The sequence below is a fragment of the Leucoraja erinacea genome, chromosome 6 (genome assembly GCF_028641065.1).
Source record: "Leucoraja erinacea ecotype New England chromosome 6, Leri_hhj_1, whole genome shotgun sequence".
Classification (NCBI taxonomy): domain Eukaryota; kingdom Metazoa; phylum Chordata; class Chondrichthyes; order Rajiformes; family Rajidae; genus Leucoraja; species Leucoraja erinaceus.
This window is the reverse complement of record NC_073382.1, coordinates 30,382,484-30,398,963: the sequence shown is the minus strand read 5'-3', so window position 1 is coordinate 30,398,963 and position 16,480 is coordinate 30,382,484.

Genomic DNA, 16,480 nt, shown 5'->3' with positions numbered 1-16,480 from the left:
TGGTGTAACAATGGGAACAGTATTGGGATCATTGTTCTTTATAATATATGTTAATTACCTGGACATGACAGCAGGCAATATGCTGATTATATTTGCAGATGATACAATAAAATGTAATATTGTTGATACTAAGGAGGGTAATCTTTGGCTGCACAATGATATTGATAGATTGGTAAAAATGGGCAAAGAAATGGCAAGTAAACTGTAATCCTAAAAAATATGAGGTGATGTATTTCAGGAGGGTAAATCAGGCAAGTGATACACAATAATTAGATTCTAAGGACTTACTGAAGAGCAGAGGAACTCAAGTGTAAATGTCTAAGGATCTCTGAAGGCAGCAATACAGGTAGATAATCTGGCTAGGAAAGCATGAGAGCACTTGTCTTCATTAGGTGGGGTACAGAATATGAGGCCAAGAAGTTTATGACACAACTAAATAATATGTTAAGTTAGATGATTTCTAAATGTAACACTGTAGAAAGGATATGATGACAAAAGAAAGAGTTCAAATGAGAAACACAGGAAATGGCTAGAATGGAGCATTCCAGCTAAGAGGTGGAATTCTCTGCCATTTGGAAGAGTGGGCTGAAATATGGCAGCTGGAGTTTAATGCTGATAAGTGTAAGGTGCTACATCTTGGCAGGACAAATCAAAATAGGACGTACATGGTAAATGGTAGCGAATTGAGGAATGCAGTTGAACAGACGGATCTAGGATTAATTGTGCATAGTTCCCGAAGGTGGAATCTCATGTAGATAGCGTGGTAAAGAAAGCTTTTGGTGTGCTGGCCTTTCTAAATCAGTATAGAAGTTGGGATGTAATGTTAAAATTGTACAAGGCATTGGCGAGGCCAATTCTGGAGTATGGTGTACGATTTTGGTTGCCAAATTATAGGAAAGATGTCAACAAAATAGAGAGAGTACAGAGGAGATTTACTATAATGTTGCCTGGGTTTCAGCAACTAAGTTATAGAGAAAGGTTGACCAAGTTAGGTCTTTATTCTTTGGAGTGCAGAAGGTTAAGGGCGACTTGATAGAGGTCTTTAAAATGATGAGAGGGATAGACAGAGTTGACGTGGATAAGCTTTTTCGATCGAGAGTAGGGAAGATTCAAACAAGAGGACAAGATTTGTGAATTAAGGGAAATAAATTTAGGGGTAACATGAGGGGGAACTTCTTTACTCAGAGAGTGGTAGCTGTGTGGAATGAGCTTCCATTGGAAATGGTGGAGGCAGGTTCGATTTTATCATTTAAAAATTAATTGGATAGGTATATGGATGGGAAAGGAATGGAGGGTTATGGTCTGAGTGCAGTTAGATGGGACTAGGTGAGAGTAAGTGTTCAGCACGGACTAGAAGAGTCGAGATGGCTTGTTTCCATGCTGTAATTGTTATATGTTATATAATGGAATTCTCTATACAGAAGGCAGTGGAGGCCAATTCACTGGATGTTTTCAAGGGAGAGTTAGATTAAGCTCTTAGGGCTAATGGAATCAAGGCATATGGGGAAAAAGCAGGAACGGGATACTGATTTTGGATGATTATATTGATTGGCGGTGCAGGCTTAAGAGGCCGAATGGCCTACTCCTGCATATATTTTCTATGTTTCCATCTTGTTGGTCTTGTTTTCTTTAGAAGGATGAGGAAGGAGTGATGAGTATGAGGGACATTTTCAGGGTGGATAGTGAGGATTTTTTCTCTTTATAAGAGGTATGTATCATCAGGCAATATACATGATTAAGACAATGAATTGTAGTTGTAAAAGCATCCCCTTGCAACCAACACACTCAGCTGAAACTCTGGATTTGATAATATTGGTCTTTTTAGTGTCTGACAAAATGGAGGATTTCTGCCTTTGCAAAACCTGCTTGGCATCTTTTTGCAAAGGCTGCAAAGACTATGAGGATCATAGTCCCAGAATGTCTGGATCCTGGGAGGGTTAGGTACAGGGTAATGTCCAGACGTCCTTTTGATAATATGTGACGGTTAAGCAGAAGGAGCTGAGTCCTGCTGCAAATGCATGATGAGGATTGGTTGGGGAATGATATGTTCTAATATTATTGTTAACTAAGTTGCATGGTCTTTGCGCTGTTATTTGTGATTGGTCAAGGTGAGGGGCCTTGCAACAGGGTGAGAATAGGAGCAGAATTACAGATTCAGCATATGGGTTGCATAATTGTCCAGCATATTTCCCTTTAAAAGGAGGGCGGTAGTGATTTCATGGATCAAGGGCCTAGTCTCTTCACTCAGAAGGCAACATGTATCCTCCCTTCCCCACCACTCAGTTTCAGTTTCTATTTAGTTTATTGTCACATATACCGTAAGTGAAAAGCTGTTGTTGCATGCTAACCAGTCAGAAGAAAGTGCATAGATACATGATAAGGGAATAACATTTAATGCAAGGTCCAATCAAGAATAGTCTGAGGGTCATCAAAGAGGTAGGTAGTAGTTCAGTAGATAGTAGTTCACTCCCCTCCTGTTTGTTGAAAACATTGTCCAATTTTCATTTAGTTTGATTTGAAATATTTATCCTTGATTTCTGTCCCTGGTGCTGAGACATGATGAAGACGTTTGGTTCCAATGACACTTAGTTCACTCAGATGCTTCCCTGTGGACTACCTGAACAGACAAGGACCCCTGAAATTGACCTATACCTCATCCTCATCCTTTTCACATTCTATTACACCTGCTCCTCAACTGTTCACTCTACACTTGAAGGGCCAAGTATTGGCCTCTCATGATTTTCTACAACTTGCACCCATACTTCTGGATGCTACTGTGTTTGTTAAAGTGCTAAATAAAGAGGGCATTGTTTCAGTACATCAATATTGCAGCGCATCTCATTTTGTGCAGCAACATGGCATTCATTGATTGCACGTTGTACAGCTGTGCGAGTTGTCATTTAACCATATAACCATATAACAATTACAGCACGGAAACAGGCCATCTCGGCCCTACAAGTCCGTGCCGACACAACTTTTTTTCCCTTAGTCCCACCTGCCTGTACTCATACCATAACCCTCCATTCCCTTCTCATCCATATGCCTTTCCAATTTATTTTTAAATGATACCAATGAACCTGCCTCCACCACTTCCACTGGAAGCTCATTCCACACCGCTACCACTCTCTGAGTAAAGAAGTTCCCCCTCATGTTACCCCTAAACTTCTGTCCCTTAATTCTGAAGTCATGTCCTCTTGTTTGAATCTTCCCTATTCTCAAAGGGAAAAGCTTGTCCACATCAACTCTGTCTATCCCTCTCATCATTTTAAAGACCTCTATCAAGTCCCCCCTTAATCTTCTGCGCTCCAGAGAATAAAGACCTAACTTATTCAACCTATCTCTGTAACATTTAGAATCTCTCGTAACGGCATGAGTCCTTGTCAATCATCAACTGCCCTTCTGTTTGTTATAGCATTTTCCAGTCAAGTTGCGTTCCCAAGGAGATACCATAATAATGTGTCAGTATCTTCGAGAGGTTTGAAATCAACACAAAGTACTTAATCACACCACACCCATAACCTTTTCTCATTTGACACCACAGTCTGAAGCACCATAGACTTTCGGAATAAAATCACCCTGCAGAAAAATTAACTATGCTGCCTCGGCAAGGCCAGCAGCATAATCAAGGACGAGTCAAACCCAGGCCACTCCCTCTACTCCCCTCTCCCATTCAGGCAATGAAAAGCATTTCACTGTACCTTGGTACATATGACAATAAACTAAACTGAAGCTAACTAATAACTGACATCCAAATAACAATGATTACTTTGAATAGGATAGTTGGTGGGGTCTAGGGGAAGGTAAGGGTGGTGTGTTACCAGGGTGTCGTTCCAACAGCTTAAAGAGTTTGGTTATGAACACCAGCTAAATGTTTTTCGCTGGAGTGGCAAGATATAAGCTGGCACCACTGTGTTAAATCATTGTTGTTTGCTGATTGATATAACGATCTGCCAACTCTGATACTTCTGGGCAACATTCAGTATCCCAATGTGAACACATTTACTAAGTTGATGCATTTATGTATACACTAAATGTAATTTTAGAGGCCCGAAAGTACTCTTATATCCCATAAAATTCTAACCACCAAACATGTTGTTTCAGCATCCATCTCTTGAATGATGTTTTTAACCGAGGTCTGTAGGGGTATGAAATACCAAAGGAAGCAATGGGCACTTGAGCTGAGAACTTAGATTTTCCTGATCTTTGATACATTGAAAAACAAATAAATGGGCGTGCTGGAAAGTTGAAATGAAAATCCCAGGAGTACTCAGTGGGTAAAGCAGCATCTGTGAGTTAGTCATATAGTTAACATTGCAGATCAAAAATCTCTCTCTCTCACACTCACATACACTTGCACATGCACATGCGTACAAGCATACAACCCACCATCTTTCTCTTCTTCACTGTTCCTGTGGCTTATTCTCTGCTGAAATGAAATGGCCTGACAAAGTAATAGTTTGCGATAAAATACAGCCAACACCTCTCACACCGTCAGGTGCTGTGAGATTGTGGACTGATATCGAGGTTCTTATTTACAGGTTGATTTGTAGTTGCGCATAATTCTCATGACATTTTGGGTGTCACCATGCATGCCCTGAAGAATTTTGTTTGAAGGTGATTGCTCTTAGTGAATGCCATTTTTTAAAAAGATCATGCCATTTTGAATGTAGGCCTATGCAATACAGCGTTTTGCATATTTCACTGAGAAATGATTAGTGCTTCATACAATTTCATCCTAAAGCAATTTCCTGTGAATGTAAAATGATGAATCCAAGTAAAGCTTTTATTAATATTGCTATTTGCATTTAATAGCGAATCAAGTATTTGTGTAAAAAAGGTGGGAGTACATGCAGAAATGCAGCCTTTAAGCATAATAATGTTCTGTTCATTTAATTAAAGAATTATAATTACAATCTCCATGTACCATTTTGTCAGTTTTTTTTTTCTTTCATTGATATTAGTCATCTTCCAAAGTCCAACAGAATGTAAAATGTGGTGAGATTTAAGAGACGTGTATCTTGATATTTTACCATGGGAAACCTTAGCTTATTCTGCTATCCAGTTGATAAGCACAGATAAAGGTTTCCATTGGAAAAAGAGTTTCCCTTATTAAGAAATGGACACTAAAACTGAGACACGGAGCAGCTGCGTTAATAGGACATGTTCCCCCTGATGAGACATGTGTCCCAGTGGAAAAGGCAGACAGGTAGTTGGCAAAGGCAGACATCTACAACAACATAGTCGTAAAAAAATTAAAATGGGAAAGCAAAGCATTCTGCTCAGGAGGATATAAAGGACAAGGATCAAGGACAATGGACATTTATTGTCACATACACCAAATGATGCAGTGAAATTTGAGTTACCATGCAGCACACAAATAAGATAAACACAACACTTTGGAAATTAACATAAAATATAAAAAACATCCCCCCACAGCGGAATCAATGTTTATCACTGTGAGGGAAGACACCAACGTTCAGTCTTCTTCCTCAGTTCACCTTTAGTTGGGGCCTATTGAAGTCGTCGCTACTGCCCAATGTTTCAGGCCCTCAAACACTCTAAGCGGCCCAGAGCCTCCAGATCGACTGCTTCCTACTGGAGACAGTGGCTTCCGAAGTCTACAGGCTGAGCAGGGCGGAGATTCAATGCTGGCGACCTCGGCAAGAGATCCCAGGGCTCCGTGATGTTAAAATCAACGTCAGCGCTGCCCACAGCTGGAAAGTCAGTGCCGCCAGCGGCTGGAAGCTCCTCAGACCACAACTCCACGGTGTCAAAGTCGGCAGTCCCAGCACTCCAGAGCTCCAACATGGCGACCCTGGTAAGGCATCACTCAATCCGCGATGGAATCCAGTGCTGCGCTGCCGCTGCTGAAGCTGAGGCTCTAGCCAGTCTCCAGCAGGAAAGGCCGTTCCAATCTAGGTTGTAGGCTGCGAGGAGTGGGGAGAAGATGCGGCTCGGAGAATAGTCACAACCTCGACCAGGAAGAGGCCAAGAACACAGTTTCCCCCTCCCACCCCCTCCCCCCACATAAAAAAGACTAAAAGATCTCCAGAAACAAACTTTAAAACATACTAAAAATAACAAAAAGAATGAAAGGGCGGACAGCTGCAGTCTAGGCAGCCACACTCAATGGCGCCACCACTCGATGGCCAGAGGGTAAAAATAGTTACACATCTATTAAAGGAAAAGTATGGGACATAGCTATGAGAAATAATTTAATTTGTATAGCTAAGCAGCTAGTGTAGTAATGAAAGAAATACACTAAGAGCTGGAGTAACTCAGCAGGCCAGGTACCATCTCTGGACAACATGGAAAAGTGACATATCGGGTCGGGACCCTTTCTCAGACTGATGCTGTGAAATGAGGGAACTGGAGCTAATAATATGTTGCAAGATACTGTGTATAGTAGGAATTACCTAGAGATGACGGCAGAGAAAAGAGCACTAAGAAATAAAACTGTATCATGGGGAGGGAGTACCTACTTGGACACCAGCATTACCAACTAATGTTTCTTTCCCCACTGAGCCTGATACTCTTGCTACATCCCAATTAGACAAAAACATTTCTTCCACAATATATTTTAAAAAGAAAATGATAAATATTATAATGGTACTTAATAACAATGACATTATAATAGGCAATAGACAATAAGTGGGGGTGTAGGCCATTTGGCCCTTCGAGCCAGTGTGTACATAGCTGATACTCCACAATCAGTACCCCATTCCTGCCTTCTCCCCATATCCCCTGACGGCTACCTTTAAGAGCATCCAGAGAACCGACCTCCACCACCCTCTGAGGCAAAGAATAGCTACCCATTCCATATAAAATAATTCTGTTATTTATAAAACAGAAATATAATTCACAGGAACAGAATAACTGATAATAATACAATACAAACAATACACCAAATCATGGGCTATGGCAGGTAGACCTAGACAGGGGCCTGTGTTTGAGCACAAGAAGCTCACTAATGCAGGTTATAAGTATGCTGTTCGCTTCATCTGTAACAATGAGCAAGCTATGAGAGGGCTAAGAAGCTGCTAAGTAACAATGCTACAGATTTTTGGAAGGAAGTGAGAGCTCTTAGCAGTTGCAAAACATCGCTACCATGTACTGTAGATGGAATCTCTGGAACAGCTAATATCGCGGAGTTATGGCGATAACATTATAGTACTTTATTCAACTGTGTCCAAGGTGACGTATAGGGTGGAAAATATTGAGAGTAATGACTCGATGGTGATTATGTCACATGAGGTGTATCATGCCACGAACAAGCTGTCCAACAACAAAGCAAGTGGCTTGGATCATATCTCTGCTGAACATCTTAAGTATGCGAGTATGACGATAGCTCCTCTCCTAGCTATTTGTTTTACTGGCTTTATGATTCATGGCTTGTTACCAGACTCAATGTTGTCTGTCCTGTTAGTGCCGGTCATTAAGGACAAAGCTGGTAAAGTAGGCAGCCTAGATAATCACAGGCCCATAGCTTTAGCCAGCATATTGTCAAAAGTCTTAGAAAGAGTTCTGCTGGATAGAATAAATGAGTTTGTTTACTCCACAGATAACCAGTTTGGCTTTAAAGCTAAACATGGCACTGGCATGCATATATGCCCTAAAGGAGATTGTAAACAAATAGAGAGGCAAAAACTCTTCAATCCTTATGTGCTTTATTGATGCTTCCAAAGCCTTTGACTGTGGTAATCACAGAAAGCTGTTTGGTAAAATGAGTCAAAGAGGGGTGCCTGAATACATTGTTAGAATTCTGGCCTACTGGTATGCCCACCAGACTATGCAAATAAAATGGGGCAATAGGGTCTCAGCCCCATTTGGGGTTAGCATTGGTGTTAGACAAGGGGGAATTTTGTCCCCAGTCCTTTTTAATCTATATATTGATGATCTGTCTAAACAATTGAAAGCCTGTAACACTGGGTGCGTGATTGGTAATATTTTAGTGAACCATATTATGTATGCAGATGATTTTGTGGTCTTTAGTCCATCTAGCGCTGATCTCCAGCAGCTCCTTACTATATGTTCTGTGTATGGTGTGGAACATGACATTAAATGCAATGCTAGTAAGAGTGCTGTTATGGTCTGTAGAACCAAAGAGGATAAATGCCTAAAATAGCCTGTTTTTAAATTGTCTGACAACAATCTTAGTGTCTGTAATAAGATAAAATATCTATGGCATATTATTACAGAACAAATGACAGATGATGAGGATATTTATAGGCAACAACGCAGGCTGTATGTACAGACAAATATCCTCTTGCATAAATTTGGTGCATGTGCAGATTTGGTGAAGATGTCGCTATTTAGAGCATACTGCACATCCCTCTACACTGCGCACCCGTGGTCGATCTATTTAAAGACAAGTATGCAGAGACATATAACGATGCCATGAGAACACTGCTAAGGCAACCTAGATGGTGTAGTGCCAGTAATATGTTTGTGGCTGCAGGAGTCAGTACTTTAGAAGCTATCCTAAGACACCACATGTATAAATTCATTTGCAGGATAAATGACTCTAAAAATGTGCTTATTGTGGCCTTGACAAACATAAGGGTTAGCACTACACACTGCGAATCCCAGTTGTGGAGACACTGGTATCATTGTCTCGTTGTAGGACATTGATCATCTTCTAATTTGGATTTTTAACTTAAGTATTGTGGGTTTTTGTTAACTATAAATTATGATATTTTTATGTGATATACCATGATTTTATATATATTTATGATATTTGATATGCAATGCATTTTTAATGTAATGTTTACCCTTGTCTGGACCTTGAGTCCGTAATAAAGTTTATTATTATTATTAATACAATACAATTTATTTCTTATCATTTGAACCTCTTGAGGTTCAAACGAAGGGATCAAACTCATTGATTGTGCATTGACTTGGAGGCTGGGATGATGGAGATTGATTAGGAAAGTAGGAATAAAAGATGGGGAATAATAATCATGCCGATTTCAACTTTTCTGAACCATACTTACCAGATAAGGAAGAAAGATTATGTAAAAAGAAGATTGTTAATGCGTGCAGAAGACTTCTTTCACAGCTAAGAAGCTTAACAAGAGAAAAATTCTTCTTGCATCTCTTAATTTAAAAAAAAAAATGGAATGGGTACAAAAGATAAATCTGGGGAAATACCAAGGTAATGGTAACTATAATATAGTTTAAGGTGGTAATTAGAAAGTGCATCAGAGAACAGGCCAATAGGTTTGAAACAAGCGATTATTTTGAGGAGAGAATCATACAAGGGATGTTATGTAGCACAATGATATGAACAAGCAAGCAATGGTATTTAAGAGTGTCCAGAAAAAATATATGTATTTCATGAAAAACAATATTGAAAAAGTAAACGTTCATGGATAAATTCAAGGTAAGGCAGTAAGTATGGTTTATGGTGCGGAGATGAGACACTGAGAAATTCATATCGCCGTCGAGGTGAGTGACTGAAAAGAGTTTCCCCCTATTCCCCTCCCCTCCCCCCACATAAATTAACCCATTAAAACACACATTTAAAACAGAATGAAATAATAAAAACAGAGAAGGGACGTGACAGACTGCTGTCGAGGCAGCTATTGCTGGTGATATGATGGGAGGGAGGTGGCCATTACTGCAGGAGATTATGTAACATTCATAGATTCAAAGCTGAAAATACCTAAATTGAATATGAAAGGTAAGGCCAATAACAGAGCCAGTAATACCCTTCTGTGAGTATCATTCCAAGATACTTATACTTACTTCTCAAGCCGCCTGCAGGTCATCAGACCTCACACTAACATTGCAGGTCTATTTGGTTTATGTCCAATTCTTCACATCTCGGTCCATCCATCAACAGATACCCACGCTCAACTGTGCCAAGACGCTCCCTCTTAATCCATCCATTTAATGCATGCCAAGGTCCTCTCCTATCGATCACCTTTATCTTCCTTTGCAGGAAGAGTGAACAGGAAGAATTAAGGGAACAATCAGTGAGTTAAGGTGACCTGAAATTAACTGTTTGAAGAGGTCGTGGACCCTGAATTCCCTCATCACATATTAAACCTGGATAAGCACTTAGTGCCTTAATATACAGAACTGTGGACCAACAGCTGCAGAATGCAATTTACCTAATAGTTATCTTTTGTTGGACAGCAGGAACATGACGGTTGAATATCTTCATCGTGTGACATGAATTTATTTATTTCCTTGATTCTATGTGTCTATCAGGGGAGCAGCCAGAAGCGACCCTTCAGTCAACTTTCATTAACAGAAGCAGAGGAGGAGCTACTGGACATTGTGGCACTCTGGGTTTCTGGCAGTTTGGCCATGGGAGTTGAGGAAATGTAGTCCTTCTGATAAATTAGTGGTAATTTGCTTAATTCTAATGTGCACAGCACAGACTTATTCATGTTTATTTTGCTGTGAACAGCAAGCAACATGATGTGCTGTAGGCATAGAGCTCTCAACAACATGTCTGTTTCAGCAGTCTTCTGACATGCATGCAGAGGACATGGCCTACCCATTGGATACACTGCCAAATTAAGTGATAGAGGCAGCAACAATAAGAACATTAGATAGTACGTCACAAGTGGCACCTATCACCTTCAAAGTTCAGGTCGAGTGTACAAAACTGTGACATTTGCAAAGAGCCCTTTCAGTATGCAAGCAACTGAAAGGTAGGAATATCTGTTAGAATATTTCCCTGTCATGTCTTAGAGTTTCTTCGTTGCCTGTATTACAATGTAACCAGAAAACCATGGTGGTGCAGTTAAGTTAAAGGTCAGGTTATTATTGGCTTTATAATCTTACTATTACATGGAAATTGTCACAACATTTCCCCCGAGTGTCTTTCCTGCACACAGTCTAGAAAATAGACAACAGACAATAGGTGCAGGAGTAGGCCATTTGGCCCTACGGGCCAGCACCGCCATTCAATCTGATCAGGCTGATCATCCCCAATCAGTACCCCGTTCCTGCCTTCTCCCCATATCCCCTGACTCCGCTATTTTTAAGAGCCCTATCTAGCTCTCTAATGAAAGCATCCAGAGAACCTGCCTCCACCGCCCTCTGAGGCAGAGAATTGCACAGACTCACCACTCTCTGTGAGAAAAAGTGTTTCCTCATCTCCGTTCTAAATAGCTTACTCCCTATACTTAAACTGTGGCCCCTGGTACTGGACTCCCCCAACATCAGGACCATTTTTCCTGCCTCTAGCGTGTCCAAGCTCTTAACAATCTTATATGTTTCAAAGAGATTCCCTCTCATCCTTCTAAACTCCAGACTGTACAAGCCCTGCTGCTCCATTCTCTCAGCATATGACAGTCCCGCCATCCAGGGAATTAACCTTGTAAACCTACGCTGCACTCCCTCAATAGCAAGAATGTCCTTCCTCAAATTAAGGGACCAAAGCTGCACACAATATTCCAGGTGTGGTCTCACTAGGGCTCTGTACAACTGCAGAGGGATCTCTTTGCTCCCATATTTGATTCCTCTTGTTATAAAGGCCAACATGCCATTTGCTTTCTTCACTGCCTGCTGTACCTGCATGCTTACTTTCATAGACTGATGTACATGGACCCCCAGATCCCGTTGTACATCATCGTTTTCCAACTTGACGCCATTTAGATAGTAATCTGCCTTCCTGTTTTTGCTACCAAAGTGGATAACCTCACATTTATCTGCATTAAACTTCATCTTCCAAGCATCTGCCCACTCCCCCAACCTGTCCAAGTCACCTTGCATTCCCATAGCATCCTCCTCACAGTTCACACTGCCACCCAGCTTTGTGTCATCCGCAAATTTGCTAATGTTACTTTGAATCCCTTCATTCAAATCATTGATTTATATTGTAAATAGCTGCGGTCCCAGCACCGAGCCTTGTGGTACCCCACTAGTCACTGCCTGCCATTCTGAAAGGGTCCCGTTAATCCCTACTCTTTGTTTCCTGTATGCCAACCACTTCTTTATCCACATCAGCACTCTACCCCCAATACAATGTGCCCTACTTTTGCCCACTACTCTCCTATGTGGGCCCTTATCAAATGATTTCTGAAAGTCCAGGTCCTCTACATCCACTGGCTCCCCCTTGTCCATTTTCCTAGTTACATCTTCAAAACATTCCAGAAGATTAGCAGGATTTCCCCTTCGTAGATCAATGCTGACTCGGACCGATCCTCTTATTGTTATCCAAATGTTTGGCTATCTCATCTTTTATAATTGACTCCAGCATCTTCCTCACCACCGATGTCAGGCTAACTGGTCTATAATTCCCTGTTTTCTCTCTCCCGCCTTTCGAATGCCCCTGTCCCACTTAGGAAATCTGAACGGAAACCTCTGGAGACTTTGCGCCCCACCCAAGGTTTCCGTGTGGTTCCCGGAGGTTGCAGGTGGTTGCCGCAGGTTGCAGGTAGTTGAAGCAGGTAGGGAGACTGACAAAAACCTCCGGAATCTGCACGGAAACCTTGGGTGGGGCGCAAGGTCCCCAGAGGGTTCCGTTCAGATTTCCTAAGTGGGACAGGGGCATTAAAAAGTGGGATAACATTAGCTACCCTCCAATCCACAGGAACTGATCTGAGTCTATAGAACATTGGAAAATTATCACCAATGCATCCACAATTTCTAGAGCCACTTCCTTAAGTACCCTGGGATGCAGACCATCAGGCCCTGGGGATTTATCAGCCTTCAGTTCCATCAGTCTATCCAACACCATTTCCTGCCTAATGTGGATTTCCTTCAGTTCCTCTGTCACCCCAGATCCTCTGCCATTACTATATCAGGAAGATTGTTTGTGTCATCCTTATATCCAAAGTACCTGTTCAACTCATTGCCATTTCCTTGTTCCCCATAATAAATTCACTTTTTTCGGCCTTCAAGCGTCCAACTTTGGTCTTAACTTTTTTTTTCCTCTTCACATACCTAAAGAAGCTTTTACTATCCTGCTTTATATTCTTGGCTAGCTTACCTTCGTACCTCATCTTTTCTCCCCGTATTGTCGTTTTGGTTATCTTCTGTTGTTCTTTAAATATTACCCAATCCTCTTGCTACCCGCTCATCTTTGCTACGTTGTATTTCTTCACTTTAATTTTTATACTGTCCCTGACTTCTCTTGTCAGCCATGGTCATCCCTTTCTCCACTTGGAATCTTTCTTCCTCCTAGGAATGAACGGATCCTGCACCTTCTGTATTATTCCTAAAAACACCTGCCATTTTTGTTCCACTGTCATCCCTGCTAATGTATCTTTCCAGTCAACTTTGGCCAGCTCCTCCCTCATGGCCCCATAGTCCCCTTTATTTAACTGCAACACTGACACCTCCTATCTACTCTTCTCCCTCTCCAATTGTAGATTAAACCTGATCATGTTATGGTCACTGCCGCCTAATGGCTTATTAACCTCGAGGTCCTTTATCAAATCCGGTTCATTGCATAACACTAAATCCAGAATTGCCTTCTCCCTGGTAGGCTCCAATACAAGCTGTTCAAATAATCCATCACAAAGGCACTCTACAAAGTACCTTTCTTGGTGTCATGTACTAACCTGATTTTCCCAGTCAACCTGCATGCTGAAATCTCCCATAACAACCACAGCTTTACTTTTACTACATGCCAATTTTAATGCCTGATTCAACTTGTGCCCTCTGTCTAGGCTACTGCTTGGGGGCCTGTAAATTAGTCCCATTAGGGTATTTTTACCCTTACAATTCATTTGTTCTATCCATACTGACTCCACATCTCCTGTTTCAATGTCACCCATTGCAAGGGACGGAATTTAATTCCTCACCAACAGGGCAACCCCACCCCCTCTGCCCACCTGTCTAACATCCAGCAGATCAAATTGGCAGGTTGAAGCACTCTCAAGTTCTTCAGATTTAATTCTATCTTATTACCATCAAGTTCAGAAGGCCTAAGTTGTGAACAACAAAACATACTTGGGGCAGGAAGTAGTGGGTTAGGAGTGTATTAAGTGTTTATGCAGCTAATATAGACTCAATATCAAGTATTATTGCAAATAAATGGATAAATAAACTTGCAAATTTAAATATAATTGGGAAATTAATTTCAACATTACATTGTGGTAATAACAATACTGAGGTCCCATATCGTGTTGAAAATTAAAATGAGAAATTTAATGAGGTCTACACATACACAAATCACTGTAAGTCGTGATGTAGGTTATTAAGGCCTTGGCAAAGCAAACAGTTTATTTTTTGGAGGGGAGATATTGAAAAACATAGGAGTTAGGCTAAAATCTTGATTAAAGCATATTCCATTATTTCCTTTCATCATATAATTAAAAAAAACTATAGAGGTACCGTTGAGTGGATCCATTTATAAGGAAAATAGGTATTTGATGTTACATTTACTAAGAAAGGACTGACAGGCACTGCTCTTGGGAAATAAAAAGCTTTGGATTATCTTACAGAATATTCATAAAACAATAAAAATATTTAGAATTTGGATGGAACAGGACCTTTGGCCACCAGATTCTATGTAAAGGGATCTAGGGATCCTAGTACATTATGACACAAAAGGTTGGCATACAGATACAGAGCAAGGCTAATGGAATGTTGTATTTTGTGCAAGGAGTAGGGAGTATAAAATTAAAGATGTTTTATTGTGACTCCTAGTGGCATTGGATTTGCAGAACTATGTATGCTGTGAGCCTCAACATTCAAGGAATTAAATAGTTGGAGGCAGTGCAGTGGGGGTTCAATTTGATTGTATCATGTGATGAATAGATTGACATGTGAAGAAAAACTGAACAGCTTGGAATGTACTCATTGGTATTTTGAAAAATGACAGGCTTTCTTATTGAAATGCAAAAGATCCTGACAGGGATTGATAACATGTATGCAGACACAATTCTTCCATTGGTGGGGTTATCTAGAATTTAGAAATGATTGATTGAAAAAAAAAACTCATTAAAATCTTATCATCTCCAATCCTATTTTGCTCAGATGTCACAATTGTATATTTTCATCAACATTTATTACCTTAAATGTAGGGGTTTGAGTCGATCCTTGAATCACTCGCTCTGCATTGCAATGATCTTGTACAAAAACAGAACTTATCAAGTCCACCACCAACCTTACGAGTTAGTACCCAATCAATGACAATGCATCTTCAATCGGAAGCATTAACTCTCACAGATGTTGCCTAACTATAGAACAAACCTTGAACTTCCAGTTGCACTCTTTTCTACACCCCCCCCCCCCCCCCCCCCCCCCCCCCCCCCCCCCCCCCACATTTACACTCCAACCTACCTGTTCTTGACCTTCTACACTGTCATTTTGAGGCCAATCACAAACTAATACAACACCACATTTCCAGTTTCAGTAAGCTGGCAATATTCAGCCTTTGTTCGAGTGCAGCAAACTCATAACATATTTAAACGTCTCTATTACAAAACCCATTCTACATTCTCCAGTTTTATATCATTTTTTCAAACAATCTTTTACCTGTATGATATCTGAAACACTCGTTGCCTATGTCTAATGAATGTGGAATCCCCAGTGAAATATCACCAGCTAAAGTTATCGAGATTGAATTCACAGCTTGAAACAGGAATATAATCAGTAAAATTGTCCATAATAGTTGACGTGTTTCATCTTCCGACTTCCTAATTTCTGAGAAATTACAAAGAAAATACTTCATATTGACACGTGGTGCAGCAGTAGAGTTGCTGTCTTACAGCGCTTACAACACCATAAACCCGGGTTCGATCCCGATTATGGTTGTTGTCTGTATGGAGTTTGTACATTCTCTGAGATCTTTGGTTTCCTCCCACACTCCAAAGACGTACAGGTTTGTAGGTTAATTAGCTAGGTATAAATGTAAATGTAAATTGTCCCGAGTGTGTAGGATAGTGTTGATGCATGGGAATTGCTGGTTGGTGCAGACTCGGTGGAGCGAAAGGCCTGTTTCCATGCTGTATCTCTAAATTAAGCTAAACTAAACTAAACCAAACTAATCTTTTTTCTTTGTTTCCACAAAAAAAGTTATTGTACACTTGTCCCTAAACTTTAAAAAAGAATGATTTACATGGCACAAAAATTCTCCATTATTACTCTGTCTATACTCCTGACTGTGTAGCCTGACACAGCTTCAACGTCATCTTTAAATTTGCCAACAATATCAGCATTGGGCAATATTGGGCAAATAATAGGTAAAGGGCCTGTCCCACTTTCATGACCTAATTCACGGCCTCTGCCGAGTTTGCCCTTGACTCATTCTCGCAGCATGGTCGTCACGAGGTCGTAGAAGATCGTAGGACATTGCAGGAGGTCATAGGTAGGTTGTAGCAGGCCGTGATGCTAGTCATAGGTACTCGTGGCATCAAGTAGGTCGGGGCGTTTTTCTAGCATGATGAAAATGTCCATGAGTAAAAAAAGTAGTGAATTAGGTCGTGAAATTCAGACAGACCCTTTACACTGACACGGAGTGCAGGAAGCCAATCGCTATTCTGGTTTAGTGTACCAGAACAATCTTGCTCAC